The sequence below is a fragment of the Lathamus discolor genome, chromosome 3 (genome assembly GCF_037157495.1).
Source record: "Lathamus discolor isolate bLatDis1 chromosome 3, bLatDis1.hap1, whole genome shotgun sequence".
NCBI lineage: Eukaryota > Metazoa > Chordata > Aves > Psittaciformes > Psittacidae > Lathamus > Lathamus discolor.
In genome coordinates, this window is record NC_088886.1 from 54,907,301 (window position 1) to 54,920,612 (window position 13,312).

Sequence of the window (13,312 nt, forward strand, 5' to 3'; positions counted from 1 at the left end):
ACAGTACTGATGACAATTGATCCACCGGCTGAAAACAATAGAAAAATAGAGAGTCGGGAGTCATTTCTCGTGCTCGGAGCCTCCGTCCTCAGAGAGGGGCGGGGGGGACACGCCGGAGCCGGAGGCGAGGGGGGAGCCGGCCGCCGGCCGCTCCCGGGGGGGCTGCGGCTGGGCGGCTCTCGCAGGAAGGGGTTTACGGCAAGGGCCCGGTGGCCGGGGAGCTCCTTCTGGAGCTGGAACACGAGATGACTCCGCGCTTTGGTTTTGTTCGCCTGTTTATCTTAACTCCCGTGACAGTTTCAGTTCTTCTCCCCTGAGCCATGTGACCCTGAGGGCTGCGTGGCCGGCTTGGCAATCTATTGAAAGATGATAATAAAAAAAAGGCAAGCAAGGGATGCTAATGGCCTTCCGTGGAGCGGGTCAGGGAGCGGAGACCCGGCGGTGTGCGGAGAGGGCAGGGCTCCGCTCCCCGCCAAGGTGCGCCCCGCCGGGCAGGCAGGGGTTCGGCCGGGCTCCCAGGGGCCGGGCGGCCGGGACCCGCCGGCGCTGCCGGCAGATCGGATCTCGGCATGGCCGGGTCAGAGCGCGGTGACACGGGGAGCCGCTCTCCCCGCCCCGGGCTCCCCAGCGGGGGAGGCCCCACGGCAGCACCGCGCCCGCCCTCCCGCGGGCAGGGCCTGGAGGGCAGAGGAGGGCGGCGCCGCCGGCGCTGCTAACGGGGCCGTGCGGCCAGAGCGCAGGCCGGCTGACAGCAGCTCACCTGGAGAGCCCAGCCAGGGCGAGCGGGGACCGCTGCTGGCCAAGAACTGAAAGGCCGCAGTATCTCCCTGCTGGGGGAGTGGGTTTGGGGCAGGTGAGTGGCAGCTCTGAGCACGCAGAGTTTGCTTTGCCGGCGCCTGGGCCGCGCAAGTCCGTCTTGCTCCCATGGTCTGGATAGCGAGCACTTTCACGATAAGGTTTACATGAAATCCTCTGTCGAGCAGGAAGTTTAAAGCCATTCCAGGCAAAAGCGGGAGCACCGTCGGGCCGGATTAGCTGAACCCTCCGGTCTGTGCCAGGGCTGGGAGATGGCTGACCGCACAGGGAGAGTGAGGTGCCTTCATGGGACTTGCTCTCTTCTTAGTTTCCCTGAGACAGCAGCAGACATCCGCGCCAAGGTACAAGAGTAATAATTACTATTGTCATCATAATCACCACGGTTGTTATTGCTGAGACTTTGCCGGAGGGTGCCGGGGCCCGGGGCGCTGGGGAGCCCGGCCCGGCTGGGCAGAGCAGTCGCTGACTCTTCCCTGCTCCTCCGCTTGCTCTCCAAAGCGCATAAAATATTTTTCCCCCAATTACCGGTGCTCTAATGGAAACAGGAGGCAGAGGAATATGCAAGGCTTGTAACAAGCCACCTGCTGCTTCGCGCCTAACTATTGTCATGCTTTATTTCATTATTACTGCCGTGGCGGCGACATAGGCGAACATGGCGTTACACATTCCCCACCTCGCAGGACGGCCGGGAGCGGAGGCCGAGTGGTGGCGGGGCGACCGGTAGCCAATGGCCCTTCAGCCAGAGTGACCGGCTCTCGGTTCTGGCGCACGGAGCCGGGACCAGCCGGAGGCACTTCTCAGTGGGGCTGGGCTCAGCCCGTATCCCCGGGGTGCACAGCTCACCGGGTGCCTTTATAGCTGTCCCTCCCCGCCATGACCCCCCTCTCAGTCTATTTGCATGCACACGCGGAGCTATATAAACAGCGGTAATAGCCTCATACGTTAAGTCACTATTTGTTAGTACAGCTATTCCAAGTCATTTCAGATATTTAGACTCAGTCTGTTCGCTGTAGTTTCAACCTATTGACTTGCCAGACGAGATGTTCATGTGGACCCGGTTGCTAAAACGATGGAAACAGACTTTAGCTCTAAACTGTGCTACCCTCCCATCTGACGGATGTTAATACACAAACGAAATCCATTTGGATGTTTTCTGTTACCAGAAGGCAGCGCTGACGTTCAAATGATCTAAGTCTTAGCATCTGGAAGACTGTGCAAGCATCTTTTTGGAATAGGTTTCAAGACATTACGTTCAACCAAAGCTGAGGAAGGACCAAAATGGGACACCAAGCAAATAATAATAGTTTCCCTTCTAAATGAAACTGTCTGCTTCATTTGAAAGTACATAAATGGAAAGAAAAATAGCCTTGCCGTTTGCAACATCCAGCCCCGCCGGGTGATCCCGCTCCCTCCCAAACAAGGTCCCTACCGGCGCTGCTGTGTGGCACCCCCTGGCTCCAGGTTCTTGCCGAGGGGAGCCGGGGAAAGGGGTAGGTAGGACCGGAGAGCGGCTCAGCTTGGAGGTACCCGCCAGGCCTGAGCTTCTGTGGGGTTCTCTGGGAGCAGCAATTCATCGAGATGGTTGATAGAACATCTTTTGGGAGTACCATTTAGTCTTAATGAAAATCTGTGGGAAAAGTCGTGCGAGACAATAAATACGGTAGTCTGGATATCAGTAACTCTAGCAGGAAATAAAGGGGAACTTTCTTGTTAATGAAACAAAGATGAAGGAGCTCCTGGCAAGGTTGCCTCTACCGTACAGGAGTGCTCGGTACCTCTTGGGTGCTCATGAATATTTGTAGCGCGCTTTACACTTTATGTTATGTTTGCAAACAGAATTATTTTGTCTTTCAAAGGCTTTTACAAACGTGGACACCAAACAGTCCGATGTTTAATCAAATACAAAGAATTTTCATTATTCAGGAACCCAAGCGATTCTGTGGAGCCTTTCTTTCTCCCCTCCCCCATCTCAGTGCCGGGGGTTTAATCCGGTAATGAGTGTGTCAGGGAGCCTCCTCGCCCCTGCCCCACGGCGGCAGGATCCCCACCCCCCGGCCCCCCGGAGACCCGTGGCGGGACTCCGGGCTCGGCCTGGAGTCGGCGGCTCCCCCGGCCTCCCTTCGGAAGGGCTCCGGGCCGGATGCCGCTCTGCTGCTTTGGCATCCCCAGACTCATCTCACAAAGAGGCCGGAGCATCCCCAGGCGCACCGAAGGGGATGGGCTCACGCCCGGGGGAGAACAGCCCGGGGCACCCGCAGCTGCCGGTGGGGAGCAGCGCCCGGTGCTCAGAGCAGCAAAACACAGCGCAGCACAACACAGAACACAACGTCCCTCCCCGCCCCTCCCTCCCTCCCGAAACTCCTGGGCGTTCCACAGTCATCTTGGACATCACGGCGCGCACGAAATCAACGTTAAATAAATCCGTGGAGTTTTAATGAGTGCATATGCTCGCTCTCAGTTTGTTTTAAAGTGAAATTCACCGTATTATGAGATTCTAACCCGTTACTTGTAGCTCAGAAGAAAGGGAAAGGGGGATCAACAATGCGGCATCCGAAACACACGTGCACATATGGTTCAGTTTGTGTTTTATTACAATTAAAATGCATTCACTGGGAGCCAGGATCAGGTACAGCAAACGCCAGCATTTCAACTGTGGAAGCCACAAAGGGCTGATGGGCTTTGGTTTCACAGCCTCTCTCGCAGGGTGGAAGACGTTAATATTCACACATTAAAAAACATAAGTGAGTTGAAGCTCTTCCTTTTGGGCTGGTCTTTCCCGTTAACTTGTTCATATAGACACTGGAGGAGAAATAAAACAAGTCTTCACTGCATTGCTCAGTAATCAGTATGGAAACCCCAACCCTGCTTATGGTTAACAAGAATTGTTAATGATATATAAATCATTTGATCTATTGTGCCCTCCAGACTAAAAGGAAAATAATGGCAACCCCAAGCAAATGGTCCTAATTAGTGTCCAAGAAACCACTTCCTAAATGTAGCCTTCCAACTCATTCCAGTTTGACCGTCCAGAGCAATCTTTTGTTCTTAAATTTCTTTATTTTGTGTAGCTGCAAAAATGCTGTGCATACCCGAGCTCCCAAAATAGCTCCTCTAAGGGTACAGTACAGCACCAGAAGCAGAAGAGGGGACGAGATGGTCCCGGTCTCTCAGTGTCGCCTGTAAAAAGGTCTTGACCATATGAAACTCTATTTCCCTAAAGCCTCACCTCCTGCCAAGTCTCCTTAGAGAAGTACCGAAGGGTATTTAATCAGGAAAACAAGTCTCTGCCGCCACTCAGACAGCAGCACAAGCTTAAAAAAGGAAAAGCTAAAACGGACCCAGAACCAAGCCGTGCATGTTCGAGCTGTCTATCACATGCTTTCACCCACTCTTCCCACCGCTTTGAAGTGTGACCTCTAAGTTGAACACACCGTGGGTATACCCGCATATACCACACTTGCTGTGGTACCCAAGTGAAGATTCCGGCGCCAAGGGGGAGTACCCAGAGCCTGGCCAGTGGACTGCTGTGGCCTTGATCTCGGCTCCACGGAAAGCAGCAAAACTTGGGCTGTTTGCTCCCACGGGAGGCCTCTTTCTTGGATGTATGAAATACAAACTGCAATTTCTCATTAGCTGCAGTACCAGATCCTGATGCTTCATGAAAATCACGGACCCTTCCACTGAAACCCACACTTCTGTCACTTCCCTATCCCACTACAAAACATAATTCCTGAAATTTAAACACAGTGCCGAAAAACTGAACTTCCTTGGAGACAAACCCCATCTTGGTCGTATCTTTTCCCCTTTTTTTTAGGGGAAACTTACTGGAAACAGACTTTCTGGCACGTTGGTTCTCTTCCTAGACATGACGGACTTGCCAAAAGAAACAGAACTTCTCTAAAACGACCGTCAATTAAATAACTCCTGTGCACTGCTCTTCATGCTATTTCCAAGAGATAATGCTAATGTGACATGCTGCAACATTATATTGTAACTTTAAGAAAATCTGTCAACCACCTTCCCTGGACTTCAAACGTCCTTGACTCGTTTAAAGTCACGGTGAAACACAGAAGATGGGTTGCCAACTCTTACTAACCCAGCATAAGTGATTTTACAAAGTCACAGAGACAACATGCAAGCCGATGCCGAAAGGCAAAGGCTTCATACTCACAAGTCTGCATGCAGAGTCACCGCATTTACCTCTCTGCAAGTGGGCACCTTCGGAGAGCACTAAAGAACCAGTAAGTGGATCCACAGAGGTCTGCTGGCCATCCCTACAGCCAAACAACCCTAGCCCTGAGAAGTCTTCTGCTCTTTGAGGTTTCATATTGCAAACCAGTTTGATGTTATCCTCTTATAACTGCTACAGTGAAACAGGCTTGCAACTGAAGGCAAGGTTTTAACACGGCCGCAGCCTTGCCGCTCCCCACCGCTTTATTCAGAGACGCTGCGCGCTGTGCCGAGCCCTCCCTCGCTGTTGCTGCGGGGGGACAGCACCGGGCCGACTCCCAGCCCCCAGGGGGAGAGGGGGCACGGTCGGACGCGGCATCAGCGACTCCGCGGGACACCGCGGAACAACGGCACTCCATTCTTTTTGGACGTTCTCCCTCCCCTCCTCCTCCCCCCACCACTCCTTCTTCCCTTTCCAAAAATCATTTGGCATCTTTTCCTGCTTTGCAGAGCTCCTTGATCAAAGGCGCCGGGGAGCAAAAGGCGACTTCTGCCCCCGCCTGCTCTTCGCCTCACCCTGGCTCCCAGCGATCGGGTCACCTTCTCTGCGCTCCGCAAAACAAGGCTGGACCCGGCCCCGCTCCAGCTGTCAGTGCTGCCGGACACCCCGAGGGTATCGAGTGCTGGCAGCGTTTGGGGGAAACGTGGCTCCCGTGGCTACAAAGCCGGGAAGTGCCGGTGGGGCTGCCGCCGCCGGCACTTCCCGGCCGCGCCGCAGCGCCGTGCCTGTTCCCGACCTACCTGTCTGTGGCTTCTCTGCCAGGGACCGGTGGCTCTATTTAGGTATCTGTGTGCTTTTGGGGATGGGGGTGTCCAACGTGGCTGCGCTCCCCTGGGACTTGGAATGATGCGCATCTGCGGGAGGCATCGCTAGCAAGGACTGCCTGGCAGGGGTATGCCAGAAATAACTGTCAGTGCAACCATAATTTGTGTCTTTGTGCCTATATATTTTGATATCACTTTAAACTGTACAATTATGTAGTTTCTTCTTCCCTATATCTACCTCCTTAACCTATTTCTTCTCCAAGTCCAGTGCTGGTTTTCAGCACTATCTCGGGTTGCACTTAAGAGTTTTCCAGCAGACATTCTCTTACCTTTTAGACCTCCTTCTCAAGCCTTCAGCCTCAGTCCCCATTCCCAGCCATAATGCCTGTGACAAAGCATTTCTGGTGTCCATGGCCCAGGCTGCTTGGTCTTTATCCTACTGGATCAGTTTCACCACAGCCAAGTATCTCCAAAAGCCCAGAGCATCAACAGACAGGCTCATGAGCCTTGGTGGAACTAGCGCCTTTCTGCTAGGCTGTTTCACTCAGGCCCTGGTCCCCAGACTTACTGTTAAGTCTTTTCTAGCTGCCCACATGGATTTTGTCCTTTTCCTCAAGTCATGGCCTCAAAGTGACCCAGCTTCCTCTCTGGTTCCTCACCCACTGTTGTCTGTTTCAGGGTTGTGATCACCTCTTTATTCCTTTATTTTTTTGCCTTCCCGAACATGATGATTCTCAGGGAACACAGCTGCTTATCAGATGTCCCTTTATTCCTCCTCCATGCTGAGTGTCAGTTGGCTGCCTCAGTTGAAGTCTACCCTCTGTTCTCTTCCACTGAAGTCGAACCCTTGCTGGTTCTGTGTGTAAATCAGACATTTTCCTCTCGCACAAGCTCTAAGGCCAGCAGGGACTGCAGACAGTCTGCAGTCTGTCAAAAACTGGAGAAAAGGCTTCTTGTCACTGGTTCCAGGCCCAGTGTGGGAAGATCCCAGAACAGTCCAGAAGACAAATTGCAGATAAAGTCATCTGCTACTCTGAGTCTGAGCATTTCTACTGAAATGCAGTCCTCAGAGAATTTAACTGCATGCATCCAGCAGGTACAGCAGGATACACGGGTACATGCAAGGCACGGTTTGTTACAGTTTATGACTTGGCCAAATTAGGATACATTTCCATTTTTTTTGGCAAAAGTTGCATTCCCAATGTAGAGACCTGCCAGCACACAATCTCCCTGCCAAATATGTTGCTGCTCCAGAGCAGGGGACACAAACGTTGCCTAAAGCCATTGGAACTACTAATGCAAACACAATAAAATATTTTCTGTTTTTTCAGAGTCTTATCTACTAACATAAAAAAAAAAAAAAAAAAAAAAAGAGGCTGTATTTCTTCCTGGCTAAAATTTTCCAAAATGTTTACCCTAAAGCAAAGAGGAGTCTGGAAAATGGGAGCTTAATTTATTAAAAATTGTATGGTTCTAAGGAGCTGAAAACAAGGGAGCTGCAGGGCAGCTTTACAGATAGTGAGATACTGGCTCCACCTATGAATCTATGGAAAACATATTGTTCAGCAGCAGTGAATAGCTCAAAACAATTCACTTTAGGGTTGACTAACTGCATCAAATTGGTTTCAAGCATTTAATTTATTTATAAATTCATGCAATGTTCTGTGTGGTGCTTTTCAGGATCCAAAAATATGTGCAAACATTGTGCCTGATCTGGAAGCTTATTTTCTTTCCTGGGGCTGTCTTTGTTTGATGCATCATCATCAGTCCAGTCCATAATTCATATAAATGATGAACCTTCCACTGGAGGACACATTCCCTAAAATTATTTCCTAATCACTGACCTCTAGAACAATAACCAAGGAAATCAGCAGCTAAACCAAAGGTATAATCTTAGTTCACCTGCCGTTTACATCTCCATGTCTAAATGACCATGCAGGTTTCCTTGTGCTCTCACTGATTTTGCCTTTTAAGTACTCAGTGACCCCACTGATAAAGATTCTGATGTACTGCAGTGGAAGAAATGACCTGGCCCACCAGTACTGCAGCCCCACAGGAGTCCTTTGGAAATCCTGCATCCAACTTCAGTCACACATCCAGTTCTTAACAGCCATCGAGACACAGGCCCTCTCTACTAACTTAAAATCTATACCTTATAAACCATATTATTGGAACTCATTTAAAACAAAGTGATATTCAGGGTAGGTATTGCAGCTGAGTTTGGATGATGAAGAGAAGATTAGGAAGGCATCTGGTACAGAGAGGGTAGATGGAGTGTTGAATGACAAGTACTTATTTTGTCCTTACGGATGGAGTTGGTGGATTATGCAGTTTAGCAGATCTGCCCATAACAACAAATAATGATTTAAGAAAATCTTTATATACTAAAATGTCAAAAACTGAAGATACGTTGGTTTCCCAGCTGAGTAGCCTACTTTATAGCTGGGTGAGTTATATATTTCAGTTAACTGAATGCAATAAAACTAGACCCATTTTTGCAGATGTTGGTCCTAGTTCCACAATCCTTGCAGGATTCGGCTTCAGTAGCAATTTAACAAATTCTCATTTTTCAATGAAAAAACCTTTTCTTTTATAAAAATGAAGAGCCAGTGTTTTCAATTTATTCCAAACTACCAAACTTCAACTTTTTGAGACAGTAAAAAAAGGATTGGCAGGTAAAGCCTGTACAGGTCCATTTGGCCAGAAATGTGTTCAGGTGTGAGAAAATTGCTTATTTTCAAAGAAAACTGGTAACTACCTTCTTGAGACACAGAGCAAGCTTTGACTTAGCAGTATTGACTTTGCTCAGTACAGACAGGAGGCCCCAAACACATGAAGGCAGAATGTTCTATCACAGGTTTTAGGTGCTGTTCTTGATAACAGATTTTAAATCGGGTGTAGTGATTAAATTAAAGGTGAAGCATCACAACAAGAATCTGAACTGATTATTTCAGTAGAACGATATTGCTGAAATTTATTCTCACATGGCCACATCTTCCATTAGGTTTGTGGGGCTGCACATGATGAGATATTGCATTGAGGTGGGCACTGAAAAGGGCCCATATGAAAGGTTGTATTAGCTATTGTATGGTTGATTAGTTATCAGATGGTAAACTTTATGTTGGAGTCTACAGAGCTCTCTGAGATGATGGGAATTTTTCAGGAGACTTGACAAGTGTTGAGCCTCCTTTAGATCTGTTGCAGAATGTGCTACCTTGACAGCACATTTTGGGATCAGTGGGAATGAATGTCACCTGCCAAGAAAAGTGTCCTTTGCATAGCCTTTATTAGGGCATGGCCATGGAAATACATCTTCTTGCTTTGCTACTTGGTACCTCTGTATGTAACCCAGAAAACTGGCATTTGTAAAAGCAGGAAGTAGCCTGAGGAAAGGTGCAGTAAATTCTTTGAACTGGCAGCCCAGGGTGCTGTTATTTCTCAATGTTGATAGTATGGGTTACGCAGTCACTAGGTGTGCAGTCTTACACTGTGATTAGTGCTTGCTTATGGGCTTCCTGTACATGTGACTTCGGAGCCATTGCACTAAACATTTGTACCTACTTTCCTCATGGTCCAACTGCTTTCCCGTTGTTTGGCAGCCCTTCTAATGCAGCAGTACCTAAATAAGGACATGTTGACATGTTGCACATCATTCAGCCTTCTTCTCTGGATGTTAGGAGAGTTTCAACCCTGAGTAATAGGAGCTCTTCCTACAGCTTTGCAATTTACTTAGTAGAGCCTGTTCCTTTCTAGTGGCTGGCACTAATTTCCTTCTGTATTTTTTCCTGTGTTCTGTGGAACATAAATCAGTATTTTCTCAAATGGTAATTACAGACAGAAAACCATCTGTGACAGACATTTGGAGAATAGACAATATGTATCTTACTGAGCATCTTTTAATAGCCTCTGCTTTTTGTTATGGACTAACCTTTCTTTGAAGAGAAGTAGAAATTTTGGTGCAATGTGTTTTTAGTGAACCTACTCACATTCTCAGCTGTCTACACTAGATAATAGTCAGCTGTGAGCTTAGCAATGACACGTATTTCTATATCCAGAAAGGAAAATAGTGTTTCACTTTCCATGTGCTGATATACTATAAAATACATTATAATGCTAAATGGAGCATGTCTACTTTTGGTAAAGAAGCTGTGTTGGTACATATTCTACTATATGGCGTGGTGCCACTGGGGCATCTGAGCACAGTAACAACAAAATAATTAATGAGCATACAGTTGATGCATACCTTAGATTTGTTTAAGATTGATTATATCTGCTACTATCCGACTCTGGTTTCTCTCTTGGTGTTCACCACAGACCTTTTAGCCAGAGAAAAAACAGGCAGTAACGCAGTTACGAGAACCTGATGCCTGCTAGTGGTGCTTTATTTTATCGTAATATAAGGCAACCTTAGTAAAAATAAGAATTGGGTCTTGAATGTCATCTCAGGTCATCTAACTATATATACATAAATGCTCTGCCCATCTCTCAACAGAAGATGGACTGTCAAGAGCCTATAATGTGTCTTGAGGTAAAGGAAACTGGGAAAGACAAGCAGTTTGAAACGATCATCAGACCTGGGAGATCTCAGGGGTCTGAGGACTTGTTGCAGTGTCAAGTTCTCCTTAGTAGTAACAACCACTGCAATTTTTATAGCAAGCAAGCAAGAAAAGGAATGAGCATAGTGGGGAGACTGCCATTAAATACATGACTACCCAATCCTGTGTCTTTTCCTTTTCCTTATTTTTTCTTGTGTTATTTAAGCTTATCTCCCTTGTCATTTAAATTAATGTACATTTATGGTACTTAACTGTTAATAGGAAAATATAATTTTTAGATCAAAGAGTAGCTAATGAATCAGAAGCACTTGGTAAACCTGGTGATTGCAGTAATTTGCTGTTATGGATTGCACATGCAGCCACCAACATACAAAATTACAGTATCAATATCAACCAATTGAAACACTATATATGGTAGCATTTAATGTGAAAGGGCTGATTTGCTTTAGCCTGTGTTTTCCCCTATGATTCTCTTGCTTTTCCTCTAGCATATGTGGACAGAGTCTACTGCAAGGAGACAGCATTAACACTGCGAGTATGTGGCAAATTTTTTTGCATAGGAATAGAGAAATGTAAATGGCTCCATTTGGGAAGAGTGTCTTTTTCCTCTACAAGTTGGATGAAGATTATGTTCTCCCACAGACAAAAAACCCCCATCATAATCTTCAAAGACTAATTTTTTAAGGTGTGTAAATAAAACCACAAGTTAAATATTTGGGAGCACTTGTGGAAGACTTACAGTTATCGCATGGTTTTAGCTCCAGTAAGGAAAAGATAAAGCACTTCATAGGTTTCATAGACTTTCCTAGAGCAAAAGAAATTTAAGCAAATAATTTAAATAAAACAAATAATAAAAAAGAACTAAAAATAAGCTGATTCAGCCTACTGCAAACTAACATTGAACTTTTTGATTTCTTTATCTGTGACCTGAATAGCATTCAGCATAAAACAGTATTTATGTAACGCATGGGCAAATAAAGATCAATACACTTGTATTTCTGATATAAGGAGATTCTATTAGGACTGATTTTGGGCAAGCTGGAAAGACCATTTAGTGGTGCATGTATTAGAGACATAATCTATGTAATATAGAATGTGTTGATTGAAGCCACCCTGCTGGCGCCTACAGAGATTGTGTACATGTTTGCCCACAGGCCCTTTTTATCCCTAAAAGATAGAAGCAGGGAGTATCCTATCATGCTCCTGGACTGAATGTTTTATTATCTTTCTCCTATTGCACCCTATGGACACTGAGAAATATATTCTTATCAGTAGCACAGTTCAAGGGGTGATGGTAGTGGTGGAAGCTCCAGTAAAAAAGAGGATTTCTGCCATGTTGGTTTTATCCCAAAATAATGATATAAACCACCTCACACTACTATATGGCAGAAATTCCAAATTATTTGGGTGAAAGCACTTACTGAGCCAGATGGTGAAGACTTTCCTACAGGAGTGAATGAAGATGGATTGCCTAATTTCAACAGTAGGATTGTGCTGGAAAAAGTGCCAAGAAAGATCTCCTCTGGATGTGCACATATGAGACATATATGCATCTTTCTCCTGCACCTGAAAAAGGTAATAAAAAATATATTTGACAGTTAGAAGGAGTAGCAGCAAACATCTGGTCTCTGAGGGCACCAACAAACCTTAATGTCCTGAACATCCCCACCTGGGCTCCTATCCACACCCTGCCAGTGGGGCCAAGGGCACTATTTAAGCTCAGCCCAGGGTTATTAGTTTCTTTACCAGCTGTATGTAGGTTTAGTGGTCTTCAAAGCACTACTGATATTCCCTTGCCAGTCTGTGGTTCTAGATCACATCCTGGCTTGATGTTTAATCTGCTCCATCACCGAGGTCCTGCCTGGCCACAGTTATCTAGCTCACCCTGCTCTCTGGCTGGGGTGGTGAAGTAGGATGGACTTTGGCTGTGAGACCCTGCCCTGGTGCATCCTGGAACTGCTTCTTGCTCCCCAGGGAGCTACTGTCCCTTTGTAGTGCCCTATCTGTTTTTGCCAGAAAGCAGGCCCATGTTTTCTCCTGAGTCTGGGAGCAGGTTAGTTGTTGAATATATCTGACAGGACTTCTTTTCTTTTTTTCTCAGTAGGAAAGCAATGAAACTAATATTATCCTAAAGGAACCACATCAGAATTTCCTCAATTGAGGATGTTAATGATTACTTGCCTTCCTTATTTCTGTTTTTCTCTTTTATTTTGAGTGTATGTGTTGGTGGCTTTTTTTCAGGAGGAAAGGATTTGGGTGTAAATTACTTTATAACTACATTTTATTTTCGTATATTGAACTGAAAACTGACTTTTGCAACAGGTAAAATGGCAACCTACAACTGTCTCATGGCTGCTGCATGATTAATGCAAAAATAAGCTGGTAAAGCTACCCTGAAGTCATTATGGTTGGTACTTTAATCTCAGCAAAACCTTGAAATTTTTTCTTAGCTGGTGCCTCCAGAGGTAAGTTTTGATAGAGTAGCACAGGATGTGCCTGTTTCTTCACCACTGTAGATGACTTTGTCCATTGAACACGTGAGTACCTTAACTGATTGCAGGGAATTAGCCCTCTTTTAAGGAGGTTTAGCTCCCTTGCAATACTGTCTTCCCCTCAGTGTAACTCTGATGCTCTTACTCCAGTTCTTAACACCTACTGGCAACAGGAAGGAAAAAATGTAGCTTAGGTGATGCTTGAAACAGGCTGATTCTTATGTATTCATTGCTGCTGACTGTAGCTGGCACAAATCTGTGCTGAGGTTTGAGGGTGTTGTGCCTAATGCTGAGGAGGTACAGCATAATGTTCCTGTCACAGCATGCAGGTATGGATTCTGGCCTTTGTTCAGACCTGCATGTGCTCTTCAGTAGTCCTTCCCTTAGTATTTCTGTGTTTTACGAGTAAGTATGGTTGTTTTGAGACCATTATCGGATATGAGATGGTGAAAT